At 39.7% G+C, this 16583-nt stretch overlaps 1 protein-coding gene across 2 annotated transcripts in view; it reads right to left on the reverse strand.

Annotated features, from left to right (window-relative positions):
• The window catches only part of LOC140200431 (peroxisome proliferator-activated receptor gamma coactivator 1-alpha-like), a 171866-nt gene that overhangs the window by 52902 nt on the left and 102381 nt on the right, over positions 1-16583 (reverse strand). The window lies entirely within an intron of this gene.

A 16583-nucleotide genomic window follows, 5' to 3' on the forward strand; every position in this document is an offset into this window, starting at 1 on the left:
TTGACATGAAATGCTAGTTCTGTTCCTCTTTCCATAGATGCTGCCTGACCTGCTGTATTTCAGAATATTCTTTTGTATTTCAAACATTCGCAGTTTACTTTGATCTTCTTCAGATTTCCCTTCACTGTGCCAAAGGTTTCAGTATATATAGCTTGGTTTGACATAATCCTGTTTGGAACTCCGACATTATAATTAAAATAATTTATATTTTTATATCACAGCGTAGAATATAAAACCACTCTAATAGTTTTACAAGACATTGGCAGCATCCTTATCTAATAATAATTTGACATTTACACACATGGACAGTTTGGGGGTTGGTCAATTAATCTTGAATGGCTGAATTCACTGACCAGTAAACAATACTCAACAGAGTTAGTTCCATGTTGTCTGAGTACTCCCACAAACAAGAGAAAATCTGTAGATGCTCTTAATCCAAAGCAACACATAAAAAAGGCTGGACAGGCCAGGCAGCATCTATGGAAAAGGGTACAGTCGATGTTTCATCAGGACCCTAATTACTTTAGTTTCATTAAAAAATATATAACATGTGAGACATCTGGATGCGGTGTTGCCACCCTGGTGCCAGAATCAAGAATATCTTGCAGTGGGCACAGGACGTCCTGAAAAAAGAGGGTGAGCAGCCAAAGGTCGTGGTTCATATAGGTACCAATGGCATAGGTAGGAACAGGGATGATGTCCTGCAAGCTGAATTTTAGGGAGCAAGGTAGAAAGCTAGCAGGAATTAGTACCAGTACCACATGCTAGTGAGGTGAGAAACAGGTACATACAGCAGCTTGATTCATGGCTAAGGAGCTAATGCAGGAGGGTGGGCTTCAGATTGATGGATCATTGAATTTGCTTCCAGGGCAGACAAGACCTGCACAAACAGGTCTTGTGTCTGAACTGGTGGGAACCAATACCCTCAACAGAAGGTGCTACTTGGGAAAGTTTTAAGCAAGAGTGGGAGTTAGAAGTTTTAAATTCGGGGATTGGAACCTCAAGAGTAGGAAAACATGTAATAGGATTGAGGCCAAGAAAGGCAGTATGACAAGTAAAGACTAAGAGGAGGGACAGCATGACAGCCCAATAAAGATGGTGTGACTGATGGGCTGGTGTGTTTATTTCAATGCTGGGACTGTTATGACAATGGAGAATGAACTTAAAGCCTGGATCGGTACCTGGAATTATGAAGTTGTTGCCATTACAGACATGCTTTTGTGAGGGATAGGACTGGTAGCAAACATTTCTGTGATTCATTGTTTTAGACTTGATAGAGGGGGGTTTAAAAAGTGGTAGAGAGGATGCGCAATTGATAAAGGGAGCATGTTACAGGAGTACTCAGGAAGGACACGTGGGAGGGCTCATCCATGGAGGCAATATGAGTTGAACTCAGAAATAGGATAGATGCAATTACACAGATTGATTAGACTGTAGGCCTTCCAATAATTGCAAAGAGGTGAAGGAATAGGTTAGTAGGTAGATTTATGGAAAGGTGCAGGAAAAACAGAATTGTCATAGTGGTGGAACTTTAACTTCCCTGATACAAGCAGCTTAGATGGGGCAGGATTTCTTCAGTGCATTCAAGAGGAGTTCTTGAAATAGTATGTCGAGAGTCCATCGAGAGGAGAGAACATACTGGATTTACTTTTGGTAAATAAGTCAGGCCAGGTGAGAAACCTCACTGCAGGTGAACAATTTGGGAATAGTGACCACAACTCATTATATTTTAACATACTTATTAATAAGGGTATAATTGGATCTTGCAGAAAGGTAATAAATTGGGAGAGGGAAAATTATGTCAGGATAAGACAGAAGGTTGATTGACAGCAGCTGCTGTTGGACATGTCCATTGTGGACATGTCAGAGTTGTTTGAAGACCAAGGCATGTTCCAGTAAGGGATAAGAATAAGACGATGAGGTAAAGGAAGCATGGATGACCCACGATGTCCTAAATTAAGTTTGGAGGGAAAAAAGAAGCAAATATAAAGTTTAGGAAGCTAAAATCAGACTGTGCCCTTGTGGAAGATTATTTTAACGCAGGGTGTGGTAGCTGCCTAGAATGGGTTACCAGGAGTAGTCATGAAATTGCAGGGGCCCTAGCAGACATATTTAAAACATCCTTAACCACGGGCAAGGTGCTGGAGGATTGCAGGATAGCCAATGCTGTTCCACTGTTTAAGGAAGGCTCTCAGAAGAAGCTAGGAAATTATAGGGCAGTGAACCTGACATCCATAGTGGGAAAGTTATTGGAAGGTATTCTAAGGGACTGAATATATAGATATCTGGATAAACAGGGACTGATTAGGGTTAGTCAACATGACTTTGTGTGCGGCAAGTTGTGTCTAAACAATCATATACAGTTTTTCAAGGAAGTTACCAGGAAAGGCAAAGCAATGGATGACGTCTACATGGATATGAAAGGCCTTTGACAAGGTCCCGAATAGGAAGTTGGTCAAGAAAGTTCAGTTGCTTGGCATTCATGACGAGGTAGTACATTGGATTAGACATTGGCTTCGCTGACAAAATCAGAAAGTGGTTGTAGATGGTTGCCTTTCTGACTCGAGGCCTATGTCTAGTGGTGTGCAGCAGGGATTGGTACTGCGTCCATTGTTGTTTGCCATCTATATCAATGATCTGAATCATTGGTAAACTGGATCAACAAATTGCAGAGGACACCAAGTTCAGGGGTGCAGTGGGCAGCAAGGAAGACTACCAAAACCTGCAGCGGGATCTGCACCAGCTAGAAAAATAGGCTGAAAAATGACTGATGGAATTTAATGCAGACAAGTGTGAGGCGTTGCACTGTGGGAGGACCAACCAGGGTGGGTCTTACACAGTGAGCAGTAGGGCACTGGGGACTGTGGTAGAACAGCAGGATCTGGGAATGCATTTCCATAATTCTTTGAAAGCAGCATAACAGCTAGACAGGGCCAAAAAGAAAGCTTTTGGCACATTGGCCATCATAAATCAAAATACTGAGTGCAGGAGTTGGGTCGTTAAGCTGAAATCAAATTTCAACATAACTCCTTCCTCAGGAGTTTGCAAAGATTCAGCATGATATCTAAAACTTCGACAAACTTCTACAGATGAGTGTTGGAGAGTATATTGTCTGGCTGTATCACAGCTTGGTAATGGAACAGCAATGCCATTGAACTGAAAATCCTACAAAAAGGAAGAAGGTACAGGAGCCTCAGGATTCACACCACCAGGTTCAGGAATATATATCATCCCTCAATCATCAGGCTCTTGAGCCAAAGTGGACAACTTTACTCAACCTCACTTGTCCCATCACTGAAATGTTCCCACAACCCTATGGACTTACTTTGAAGGACTCTTCATTGCATGCTCTCAATATTTCTTGCTTGCTTGCTTATTTATTTATTTATTTATTTATTTATTATTATTGTTTCTTTCTTTTTGTATTTGCATAGTGGTTGAACACCCAAGTTTCTGCAGTCTTTCACTGATCCTGTTGTGGTTATTAATCTATAGATTTATTGAGTATGCCACAAGACAATGAATTTCAGGACTGTATATGGTGACATATATTTACTTTGAGAATAAATTTACTTTAAAATTTGTAATTGTATAAGTTGTTGGTGAGCCCTAATTTGGAGTATTGTGCGCAATTTTGGACACATACCTACAGGAAAGATGTAAACAAGATTGAAAGAATGCAGCAAAAATTCATAAGGACATTGCCAGGACTTGAGGACCCGAGTTATGGGGAAAGGTTGAATAGGTTAGGGCTTTATTCCATAGAACATAGAAGATTAAGATGAGATTTGATAGAGGTTTACAAAACTATGAGGGGTATAGACATGGTTAATGCAAACAGGCTTTTTACACTGAGGTTGAGTGAGCCTGCAATAGAGGTCATGGGTTAAGTGTGACAGGTGAAATACTTAAGGGGAACATGAGGGAGAACTTCTTCACAGAGAGTGGTGAGAGCGTACAATGGGCTATCATTGCAAGTGGTGGATATGGGTTTGCTTTCAACATTTAAGAGAAATTTGGATAGGTACATGAATGAAAGAGGCCTGGAGAGCTATGGTCTGGGTGCAAGTTGATGGGAATAGACAGATTAATGGCTCTGTACAGACTAGATGGATTGAAGGGCCTGTTTCTGGGTTGTAGATTTCTATGACTCTAAATCAGGTGTGTGCAGAGACAATCCATTATTCTATGTCCACTGTGTACCAATGGAAGGGGACATTGTCTACCCAGAAATCTCAGATTATGCAAAAGATTCTTGTTTAGCTCACCATCATAGGAATCACAATATCCAATTTAATGATTTTTTAAAACTGACTGAAAATCAGAAAGCATAAAACAAGTTAAAATTGTTTACACAGATGCAAGCACTTCTGAATTTGTCTTTAACTCAATAAATTCTGGGTGAAGCTGGCTATTAGAACAATGAGCTATGAATAGGCTTCATTCCTGATAAAACATAGTGCAAGTATCTATAGTCTAAGGCTACGTCCACACTATGCCAGATAATTTTGAAAACGAAGGTTTTTCTCCTCGTTTTGATCCTCCGTCCACACTGAAATGGCATTTTCATCCCCCGAAAATGGAGATTTTCGAAAACAGTCTCCAGAGTGTGTAAATTTGAAAACGATTGCTTCACGTTGTAGTGAGGACGGGGTAAACGGAGAGATTTAAAAATGTTGTCATGACAACATCACAACAACAATGCTTTTTCTGCTTGGTAGTGCGCAAGCACTGTCGGACGGCTGTTATAACGCGCAGTCGGTGTGAATGGCGTGAGAGTTAAATTGTAAAGTGAGCTTTTTGGACTAGATCCCCTAAATTGATTTGATTGAGTCTATCTTTAAAAATATTAATGTCAGAAATACTGTGCAGGTCTGGCAGCAGAAGATTCCACTCTCTTGTTGATCTTGGGTAGAGGACGGCTTCATGTGTGTGTTGTTTACTTTATTGTCTACGTTAATAGTTTGTTTGGAATTAAACATCTCTACTGCTTTGCTGACTTTGTAGTCATTTGTAACTCGCAGAAACAGCTCGAGTTCATTGTCTGTCTAAACAAAGAAGTCCGGTCTGATTTTTCCAGCGGAGGTTTTCTCTGTATTCCTCAAAGACATTGTTCAAAACTTTCTTTCGCTGTTGTTATTGGTACTCTAGTTTTACTCAATGGAAATAGCACAACGCCGCCACAGAAATGTAAATATTATACCGTTCCTCTTCGCTAGTTTTCTGTAGATGTGTCTGTGCATGCCCAGTAGGAGTAGATTCGCCCAAATATCCGTTTTGGTGTGGACAGAGATATTTTGAAAAACACGTAGTGTGCACACCTGTTGTTTTTACTCAAAACCGCCGTTTTCAAAATTATCTGGTCTACTATGGATGTAGCCTAAGAATTTATAAATCCATTGTATGGAGGGCCAGGGCCTGGGTGCAAATCAATGGGATTAGTCAGAATAATATTTTGGCAAGGACTAGATGGACCAAAGGGCCTGTTTCTGTACTGTAGTTCTCTATGAATCGACAAAATATTTTCAATCTAATTAAAAACTGGACATTTTTGTTTGAGTAATGTTTGTTGAGAAACTACTTGCTGTAAAAAATACTGTTATGTTCAGAAACTATAACTATAAGCTACATTTAAACTATACAGTAGCTGGCGAGTGGAAAAATTGTGATAATCTGAAATTTGCAGAGATATGTTCAGTTTATTTTACAATTAACCTACTTCCCAATAAATTTACCATAGATCTGTATCAGTTGCTCAATAGCACAAGTCTTCCAGTAATCAACTGCAACTTAAGAACTTAGCATTAATTTAAGCCGCAATAATGGATTCAAATTGAGTAATACTGCGAAGGACCTTGGTATCTAAATTATGAATGAGATCAAAGTTCAGTGCACCACAGCGTGCAATACTTTACAAAATTGCAACACATAGTTACAATCTTGGTCATAAATGTACTTTGTCTCCTTCCTCATATAAAGTTCCAATAAGTTGGCCAAATCTGGTCGAATCAGTTTGAAATAGTTTTCACAAAATATAGTTGTGAAATATGAATAGAATGACAACAGAAAAATAAAATCTCAATATTAAGTCTATTTTCACCAAGTGTGATGTAAAAATAAAAGCCAACAAAATGATGGGATGCCATACTGAAGTGATGTGGCATAATTAGTACAATGGAGGTCGTAATACACTGAGAGTCTTCTTGTCATTTATGCATGTAAGCATCAAGGCTACGCTTAAAATATTCAAGATTTTTTGAAGAAAAGGGTAACTTTCTTAAGTCAAAGAATGAGTTCTTTAAACAATGTACATTGGCTAATCTCATATTCTACTTCTCAGTTGCAACAGAGGTACCAGTGAGATATGACCACAATCTGGTTTCTGGCGATACAACTGAATGTAGAAAGGTCCCCCCCCCCCCCCGTTTTAAATACTAATAATGTGGCATCAATATAACAAGATTTGAAACTTTTCTATTATTAAAAACATTCTTTGTGCTGCAAGAATCCTTGGTAAATCTCTTGCCTCTGAGCAGAAAAGCTATGGATTTAAGCTGCACCGTGAAGTGCTCCAGGATATTCTGAGGGCACAAGGGGCACTATCTAAATGTAAATTTTTTATTTTAGTTTCACATTCTTCTCAATAATAAATATTGATAAAAGAAGTTGGGTGCTTGATAAACATTCATCAAAATGCTCTGCAGAGTTAATAATTTTAGTGACCCTTAAAATCCTATGGTTGTGTCCAGTTAATCTTGAAGTATATGGCATGGTTAATAATTAATATAATATTATTAGTATTTATTCTATTCATGAAATTCTGGCTATTTTACTTCATAAGTTATTTCTTTTCTACCTGCATTATGAATACCACAAGGAAGAGAGAAAATAATTATTTTGTAAGTTTTTTAGATCATGTTTCGTTTTTTAGATCCTTTCAATCCCTATATGGTACATTTAATTTGCAATGACAGCCATCCACATAAATGATTTATCTTCTTTTCTTGAGATGCCACTAAGTTATTTCATTATTGACTGAACCTACTATCATTTGGACTTGGAACTTTTAATAGTCTCGTTCATACCTCGACTGTTCTTCGGTTTCACAGACATAATGCATCATAAAATAATCATAAAAGTGGATATATATTCCATGTACTACACAACTGCTGAATAGGACTGATAAGGATAAGTATTCCTGATAAATGTTGAGCAATTAGATGAAGTAAATGCTCCTACAGGAATGAAAATGCAACCTTAACAAAACAGACAAGGCAACAAACCTTGTTTCTGATCGTGCCAATCTTTGGTGTCAACTCAACTGTGAGTAAAAATATAAAAAGTAAACCGCAACAACTCATTCAGGAATCTTAAAATACTTTATTAACAACCTTGAATCTGATGTCAACTTCTGCAGTCAAAAGAGCACTGCCATTAAAATTCAGTAAGAGAGGTTATTGGAGCTGGGGCCATATCTTTTAAATAATGTCCTAAGATGAAACATATCTTGGAGTAAAAGGATGTCTATTAATCATAATGGGAACAAATTTGCTCTTCAGCAATGGTACAAAAAAGAGCAGAAGTGAATGCACTTCAATTCACACCCAGTTTTTGATTGTCTTTTTAAATATTGATGCCAAAGTTAATGCTAAACTGTTTTCAAATTGTATTTGCACTGACAAAAGTTAAAGAAAATGAGCATGAACTATTAAGACACATCATGGACATCACAAAGCCATGAAAGGTGAAAACCACATGTTGTTCTGTAAAGCCTGGTTTGATGAGAAGCCTAAATTTAATTTCATCTGTCCAAAGTTCTACGAATAAACTAAAATGAAGAAATTCTAGGAACAGCAAGAGGACCTTATTCCTTCCCTCAACATTCTTATTTTGACCATTTTTCAATTAAAAGAGATACAGAAAGCATGAAGTGACCACCTGGCTTTCTCAGTAAAAATCCTGACCAGATGGTAAAGCACACCACAGTGACAAATGGACCTAGTCACATTCAGTAACCTTCAGCAATTTTTTGTCTAAATAGATTTTTAATAAATGCTTGTTAATAACACATATTTCATTATAGCTTCATGAACTGGAAATTAAACTGTTACAGAACATGAAGGAAAAGAATGATGTTACAACTGGTTGAAATACAACTTAAAGCAGTGCTCCAATCAATACAACTCCTTTATTTAAATCAATGAAATAAATAAATACAGAATTAAGAAGTGGCTCTGCAATATTTATATCCCTTCAACTATTGGATCTAACCAACTGGTTTTCGGTCAACCAACCAAGATGCTGAGCTGCAATGTCCACCGATATTGTGGCTCAGGCATAGATTTTCTTTTAGGCTCATAGGGATTGTTTTGAGAACAATGAGGGAGTTAGGGGACAGGTTAGGGTTTAGGAACAGTGATGAGAGAGAGAGAAAAGTCAGGGGCAGTGAATGAAGAATCTGGGCAGCAGTTCTAGCCCAGGTCATTGAATTTTCTGGGGAAGATCAGCAATCTTCGAGCTCAGGTCAACAGGTGTTGAGGAGACCAAAGACCTCCAGATTGATGGGTTCCTGGATTGGAGGTCTATACAGGCAAGAACCATGTGGCTGGTGACCCACAGGTCACTAGGATCGAAGTTCTGTGTGAGTTCGGAAGTTGAGGCTTGAAAGTCAAACGCAGGATTGGAGAGTCCTGGAGTTGATACCCAAACATTGGTGAAGTCCAAAGGGCAATGTCAAAGGTCAAAAGTCCAGAGTTCAGTGAGCTCTGATAGAAGCATGAAGATCGAGGACAGAACTTGCTGCATTTGCTAGAGGCCCAAAGGAGTCACAAGGGCTGATTAGAGGTCCATGGAAGTCCGGAAGTCAAACCCAGAGGTTAGTGAAGTCCAAAGTTGGAAACCTGATATCTGCTAGTCTGAGAGTCTGGTCAAGGTAAATCCATCTGTTTGTGTGAGTGGATGCGTGGGAAAAGGGCTTGATTTGTTGATGCTGTCTTGGTCTTATTGTTGAATTATTCTGCTGTACATTGTGGGCATCCTATGTGGACGCCAAAATTGTGTGGTGACACTTGTGGGCTGTTCCCAGCACATCGTCGGGTATGTTGATTGTTAACACAAACAACTTATTTCACTGTGTAACATGCTGTAAGTTTTCACTGCTAATGTAATAGCCTCTCTGTAATGTTTCACTGCTAAGGTAATTGCTTCTCTGTAGCAGCAATGTTTGGGTTATGACTAGAGATAAAGGGGGCTTTGGAATGTGTGCTATCCATTGAGAGGGATGCTGTTCTTTCTTGTGTGTCTGGGAGCAGGGATTTTGCGGTCTTTTGCCGAGGAGAGGTGAGGAGAGAAGACGTGAATGGAGAGAGTTGGTAGACCTTCGGACGGAGTGGAGGAGGAGTGAGGGTCCGAGGTCGGCTATGCTTGGAGGTCGATGGGGAACAAATGAATGGACCCGTGAGCTCCAATGGTGCTGATTAGACTGTTTCTTTACTAACCATGTAGTCAAATTAAGAATTATAAAGCTCAATCGTTTAATCACATACTGTGTACTATCTGTTATTTCATGGTACTGATTTGTAACAGGGGACACATCGTGCAGCATCCACCCAAATAAGATTTCTTAAGTTTGGCCGGGCAATTGTATGCTTTGATACACATATGATACATAAATCTGATTCTCCTGTTCAAATCCAATGGCACATTTGCACCAGTCTTTCAAGCTAGGAAATGAATGTAGGAATCTGGGAAAGCTGGGAATTGCACATGGAATAAAACGTGATGGATCAATGGGGGCCACAAAAGGAGGAAAGTTTTAGCCATAACAGGTAAGTATTTACAAATATTTTGTCAAAGCTCTTGTGCACACAAAAGCCAACATAAAAACTGACATATAAAATTGCCACGTCAATGAAAATGGCAATCGGAAATGTCAGGATTTTGCCCACCAGAAGTAACCAGCAAAACCACAGTCAGCCTTAGCAAAGTTAAAGAAGATGAAGATGAAATCAAATCTGAAGTGTATTGGTGAGACCATTTCAGTCAATTGTCATCACTCCAGTATCCATATGTTACCATTGTCTTGCCAGATATTGACAACACTGTAAACACAAAATACTCTGCAGATGCTGGGGCCAAGGCAACACGCATAACATGCTGGAGGAACTCAGCGGGTCGGACAGCATCCGTGGAAAAATTCACGGATGCTGCCCGACCTGCTGATAACACCGTATTCTGAGTACCTAATAGAGTGGTCACTTTAGGCAGTCTAAAGATCCAAGGCCAAAACAAGTAACAATAGCAATCACTGTGCCAATTCAAATTGAGATCAGATAAGAGGATTTTATTGTTTTCAGACTGATTTAGACAATGGGGGAAGTGGGATTGTATAGTATTTATGTCATAAACTTTTGCAGTAGCAATCAGACTTCTGAGTAAAAGTGTTGATTAACAACTTGCAAACTGATGCTGCTGCAGACTGCATGATAACAAGTCAAGACACTTACACAAGCAAATTCAGCTAGATATCATTGATATTGCAAAACCGAAAACTAACTTTGCAAAGTTTTTATATACATTGGGGTGAATGATATGCAACACAACAGACAAAGAGTAAAGCTCATCCATCACAAAGCAAACAGGTAAACTTTAATCTAACTTAGCCAACTTATGCTGGTTTGGAAAAATACTTTTTGTACTTTGACACTGTTGGAAATGTAAATTGAATTGTTCGTAGACAGAGTGGCACAATAAGGTACAAAGTGCACATTGAATTAGGCTCAATATAAAGTTAATCCATTGCAAGTGTAAATTAACCTTGCACACTAGATAAACTGAAACACCCAGAACAAAATGCAACATGCTTGAGAAAATCAATGACTTAGGCCTCACCAAAAGTGATTAGGGTTAAGGCACATAAAAGAGTGTGATGTATCTCTGTGGAGAACAGAAACATCATACTACATCAAGCTGTAAATGACAATATCATTGATTTTTTGAACTTTTGGTAATGCCCCCTCCCTCCCCATTCACCATTCCCCATACCATTTTCCTTCTCTCACCTTATCTACTTTCCCTCCCATCATCTCCCTCTGGTGCTCCTCCCCCCTTTTCTTTCTTGCACCACCTTCTATCCTCTTCTATCAGACTCCCCCTTCTCCAGCCCTGTATCTCTGTCACCAATCAACTTCCCAGCTCTTTACTTCAGTGGTCCCCAACCACTGAAACAATACGAGCAGCAGCACCTTTCCTCATTCCCTGTCACACACTGTTGAACTTGAACATAGGATTGCCAACTGTCCCGTATTTGCCGGGACATCCCGTATATTGGGCTAAATTGGTTTGTCCCGTATTTCCCCCGCTAAGGTAGAGAGTTCTTATGAAACCTTTCGTGCTGAAATGGCGTGAAGCAAAGAAGCAATTACCATTAATTTATATGGGAAAATTTTTTGAGCATTCCCGGACCCAAAAAAAACCTAACAAGTCATAACAAATAACACATAAAACCGAAAATAAATAATACTAACATATAGTAAAAGTAGGAATGATATGATAAATACACAGCCTATTTAAAGTAGAAATTATGTACGTACAGTATAGTCGGAAGATGAAGGCAAAACCGATTTATGGGGAAAGAAATTAGCACGTATGCGCATGCGCACATCACACATGCGCACACAGGTGCCTGCGCAAGACTTCATAGTCATGGTAGTCTATCCTGGGATAAAGTGTCCTGGGATTTGACTACTACTTTTGTCCCTTATTTGGGAGTGAGAAAGTTGGCAATCCTAATTGTAAAAGACATGTTGAGCTGAGTTTAACTCTACTTGAACATCCCACCCGCCACCCCCCCCCGCCCACGGTCGGCCAATATTGTCAATATTAAACTGGTCCACGGTGCAAAAAAGGTTGGGGACCCCTGGTTTACTTCATCCCTCCCCCTCCTGGTCTCACCCATCACCTGGTGTTCCTCTCTGCCCTCCCCCACCTTTTAAATTTACACCTCAGCTTTTTTCTCCAGTCTTGCCGAAGTATCTCGGCCTGAAACGTTGACTGTACTCTTTTCTATAGGTGCTGCCTGGCCTGCTGAGTTCCTCCACCATTTTGTGTTGTGGTGCTTGGATTTTTCCAGCATCTGCAGATTTTCTCTTGTTAACGATAATATCTTTATTTATTTTATTTTAGAGTTACAGCGAGAATGGGCCCTTCCGGCACCACCCAGCCGCCCACCTATTTAACTCCGGCCTAATCACAAGATGATTTACAATGACTAATTAACCTACCAACCGGAACATCCTTGGATCGTGGGAGAAAACTGGAATAACTGGAAGAAACCCACATGCTCATGGGTAGCTTGTACAAACTTCTTAGGGGATGCTGGAATTGAACTCTGAACTCTGAGCTGTAATAAGATCATGCTAATTGCCATGTTATCCATTATCTATTTTGCAAGACTTGTACTAGGGGTTAAATTGGATCAGAAGTATTTCAAAGTTTGGACTCTCCATGCATATGCAGCACTGAATGCTGATGCAGATAGTATTACTAGACCATCAACACATATGAAGAACTCTATTCATACACAAAATAGAGTCTAGCCATTTAAAGATGTAATCCTGAAATGAGTGGACTATTTCCTTTGCAACCAAGATGATCTGCTTGTGGTGCCACATCAACAACCACTCACTCAACAATAGCAAAACCAAAGTGCTGATTATCAAGTACAGGATGAAGGAAATGGACGTCCATTAGCCAGTCCTCATTAGGGGATCAGATGGAAAAGGGTCAACAAATTTAATTATCTTGGTGTTATCATATCAGAGGATCTGTCCTGAACCAGCACTTAAGGGCCATCAGAAAGGAGATATGACAATGTCTCCATGGAAATTTTTTTTATCCATAGATGCTGCCTTGCCTGCTGAGTCCCTCCAGCATTTTGTGTGTGTTGCTTGGACTTTCAGGATCTGCAGATTTTCTCTTGTTTGTGCCGATAATGTCCCTACATTGTTAGAAGTTAGCACAGGTTTGACATGTCATCAAAAACCACAGTAGAGTAATGGTTAGCACAATGCTGTTACAGCTCTGGAAGTCAGAGTTCAATCCTGGCATCCACTGGAAGGAGTCTGTACTCCCCGTGGAATGTGTGAGTTTTCTCAGGGTGCTCTGGTTTCTTGTCACAATCCAAAGACATATCTCTTAGGTTAATTGGTCACTGTAAATTGTCCAGTGATTACGTTAAGGTTAAATTAGGGTAGTCGGGGGTTGCTGGGGTGGCACTGTTTAAAGGGTTGGAAGGGCCTATTCTGCATTGTAACACTAAATAAAATAAAAACATTGACAAACTATAGATGCCTAGTGGAGAGTTTCCAAACTGGTTACATCATGGCCTGGTGCACAGAAAAGCCTAAAGAAAAGTGGTGGACAGAGCCCAGTATAACACAGACAAAGCTCTCCCCACCATTGAACACATCTACAAGGAAGCAGACCCCCACCATTAGGCCATGCTCTCTTCTCACTGGTGCCATCCAGAAGGAGGTACAGGAGTCTTGGGTCCCACACCACCAGGTTCAGGAACAGTTATTACCCTTCAACCATCAGGTTCCTAAATCAGCATGGATAACTTCACTCACCTCAACTCTGAACTGATTCTACAAACTATGGATTCACTTACAAGGACTCTACAACTTATGTTCTCAGTATTATTTATAATAAATTTACTTTGAACTTTGAACTGTTAACTGCTACCATTACAGAAGAAAACTAGATTTTCGGAGGAAGTATTTGGGAGTATACACAAACAGAATGGGAACTAAAATAAATCAATTCCATAATTTGGTAATAAAAGTGATTATATCTTGACTACTAGAATGAACCATGTTCTACAACAAATAAAACAAATAGAAGAGGCCAATAGACTATTGCCTGAAAGTTTTATAGAGTTGAGATAGTTCCTGGTATTTATGCCATATTTCTGAGATCCTGTCCAATTCTTGCGACAGTTGTCCTACCAATGATTCAAGGTCTTCATCCAAACAGGGCCAGTCACAAAGCTTCCAGCAATTGCTCTCAACCTGATTCTTCCTGCTTATTCAGTATTAAGTTTGGCCAAAAATCTTGCCTTCCAAAGACACTTCTGGTGGCAAAAAGCTAACAACATTTTCCTAGTGCTGAGTGCATTAAAGTGAAACACATCAATTCAAGTCTCGATGCTGACATACCACAGATGAACTGAAGTCTACAACTGCATGCTTTAGTTCAGCTGATTAAAGATTGAAGTCTGTCACGAACCTTGTGGACCATCGGGTCGGTGCTTATGCTGGTTTCCGTGGCATGAAGCGACTGAGAGTACGAGACTCACTCCCGGATAGGACGCCAGTCTATCGCGAGGTAGTTCAGTTGAACAGCTCATTTATGACAATGGCTTTCAGTTCTGATGGACTCTGCAAACTCTCTGAACCAGAATTGAATCAAACCTCGTCGAGTGACTGCTTTTAATATGGCTTCAATTAACTATTCTGACTGTTTATTCAGCAAGCAGGATGTGCTGTAACAATATTCAAGATTCAGCATAAAACCTTGCTTGCTCAATTACCTGAAAAAAACAAGCTCACAAACTACTGTAATGTATATATCTGCAGAACTCTTGAAAACAGATTAAGAACATACTGCGGTTTTGATAACCAAACTTTGTTTTCAGAATTGAAAAGCTGTTCAGCTGCAAACCATAACCCTAACCCTAATAAAAAAAAAGAATGCACTTGTAAGTAATAGGAGCAATTTTGTGGATGTACCCTACCTTGCAAATTGAGTGACAATATATCCCATAAGTATGATATTGGAACCATAGCAGAGATTTGGGAAGCATTTTGTCATTGCCACTTGCCCAACCCACCTTTAGAAGACTCTGTGGTCCCACAGTGGCTTCAATGCAACAAAACCAAAGTGGAAGAAAGTCATCTTCAATACTGAGATTCTGCTGAAGAGGATAATAAGATGCTCACAGAACTTGTGCCTATGCTGCATCGTCTGAATATCCATCTGAGACTTGAAGAGCAAAGCTATAACAGAACATTTTCTCTTTGGTAAATGTAATTTCTACATTACTGTCACATTGGCATTACTTACAAAATCAGATGGGGGAAAAACACGCAACATGGTACATAGTCATTTTTTGCAAGTTTTAAGAAGAGAAAGATAAGCAAAATAAAACCAGTATAACTCAGATAAAACATCTGATGGAACAAACCTACTTAACTTGTAACAAAAATTACTTTTGAAAGGGAACAAGCTAAGCATTTGAGCTATGGCTAGTTGGCTTGAATTCACCTGAGTTTGCTCTTTTAACAAGTTGAAATTTTATATCAACCTGTATCAAAATATCTCCATCCATTTCCAGGTGGATATGATAATAAGCATGAAATCATCCCTGATATTTCAGTTAATTAACAATACTTCTCAGGAAATGTAACACTGGTGACAGACTGAGTGCTGAAAAAGATACGTAATGAAAGTGTTATTTTACATTTATCTGTATGACCTGAGGGTTTCTTATGTGAACAACTGATAATCACAGCTGTGCAAAGGGATAGATGTCTCAAACAAACATCTGACGGAACTACCATACAATTCCTTCTATGGTTATCCAATGACTGAATATTCTTAGTGTAATAACTGTTTATGCTCTAATCACAGAGATAATGTGAGTACAGGTGTCCCCTGTTTTTCGGACGTTTGCTTTACGAAACCTCACTGTTACGAAAGACCTACATTAGTACACTGTTTTCGCTTTCAGAAGGTGTTTTTACTGTTACGAAAAAAAGCGTGCGAAAAAAAATCAGCACGCGATAAAAGACAGCGCGCGCCCGGAGCAGCCGCTCTCTCCCGAATTCGGAACGGCATTGCTTTAACACGTGCCTGTGAGCAGCTGTTTGCAAGATGAGTTCTATGGTGTTGGAAAAGCCTAAAAGAGCTCGTAAGGGTGTTACACTTAGCATAAAACTAGACATAATTAAGCCTTTTGATCGTGGTGAACGAAGTAAGGACTAAGTGTGTTTGGCTTGTGGAAGCTGACGAAGATGATGTTGAAGAGGTTTTGGCATCCTGTGACCAAGAACTGATAGATGAAGGGCTGATGCAATTGGAAGAGGAAAGGATAACAATCGAAACCGAATGCAGTAGCGAAAGTGAAGCAACTACGTGAGATTTTCACTGCAATGATAAAGAATGACTTTAATTTTGAAAGAGTACGTAGGTTTAGGGGATATGTGGAAGATGGTTTGAGTCCTTACAAAGAACTGTATGATAGAAAAATGCGCGAGGCTCAGCAGTCAAGCAAGCCTTCCACATCAGCAACAGCAGACGACGAACCTCGACCTTCGACATCGAGGTGGGCAGTCATAGGAGAAGACGAGCTCCCTGCTCTAATGGAAACAGACGACAAGATGACACCCCAGTGTCCCACCACTCCAACACCCAGGCCGCAGACAGATACTGTACCGATTCGCAGAGAATTCAGCAGTAGCCGGGAGGCACACAGCACATCTTTAAGAAAAAAGCCAAAATAAACGTGCTAATTAATTAGGTAC

Source organism: Mobula birostris, chromosome 7 (genome assembly GCF_030028105.1).
Source record: "Mobula birostris isolate sMobBir1 chromosome 7, sMobBir1.hap1, whole genome shotgun sequence".
Taxonomy (NCBI): Eukaryota; Metazoa; Chordata; class Chondrichthyes; order Myliobatiformes; family Myliobatidae; genus Mobula; species Mobula birostris.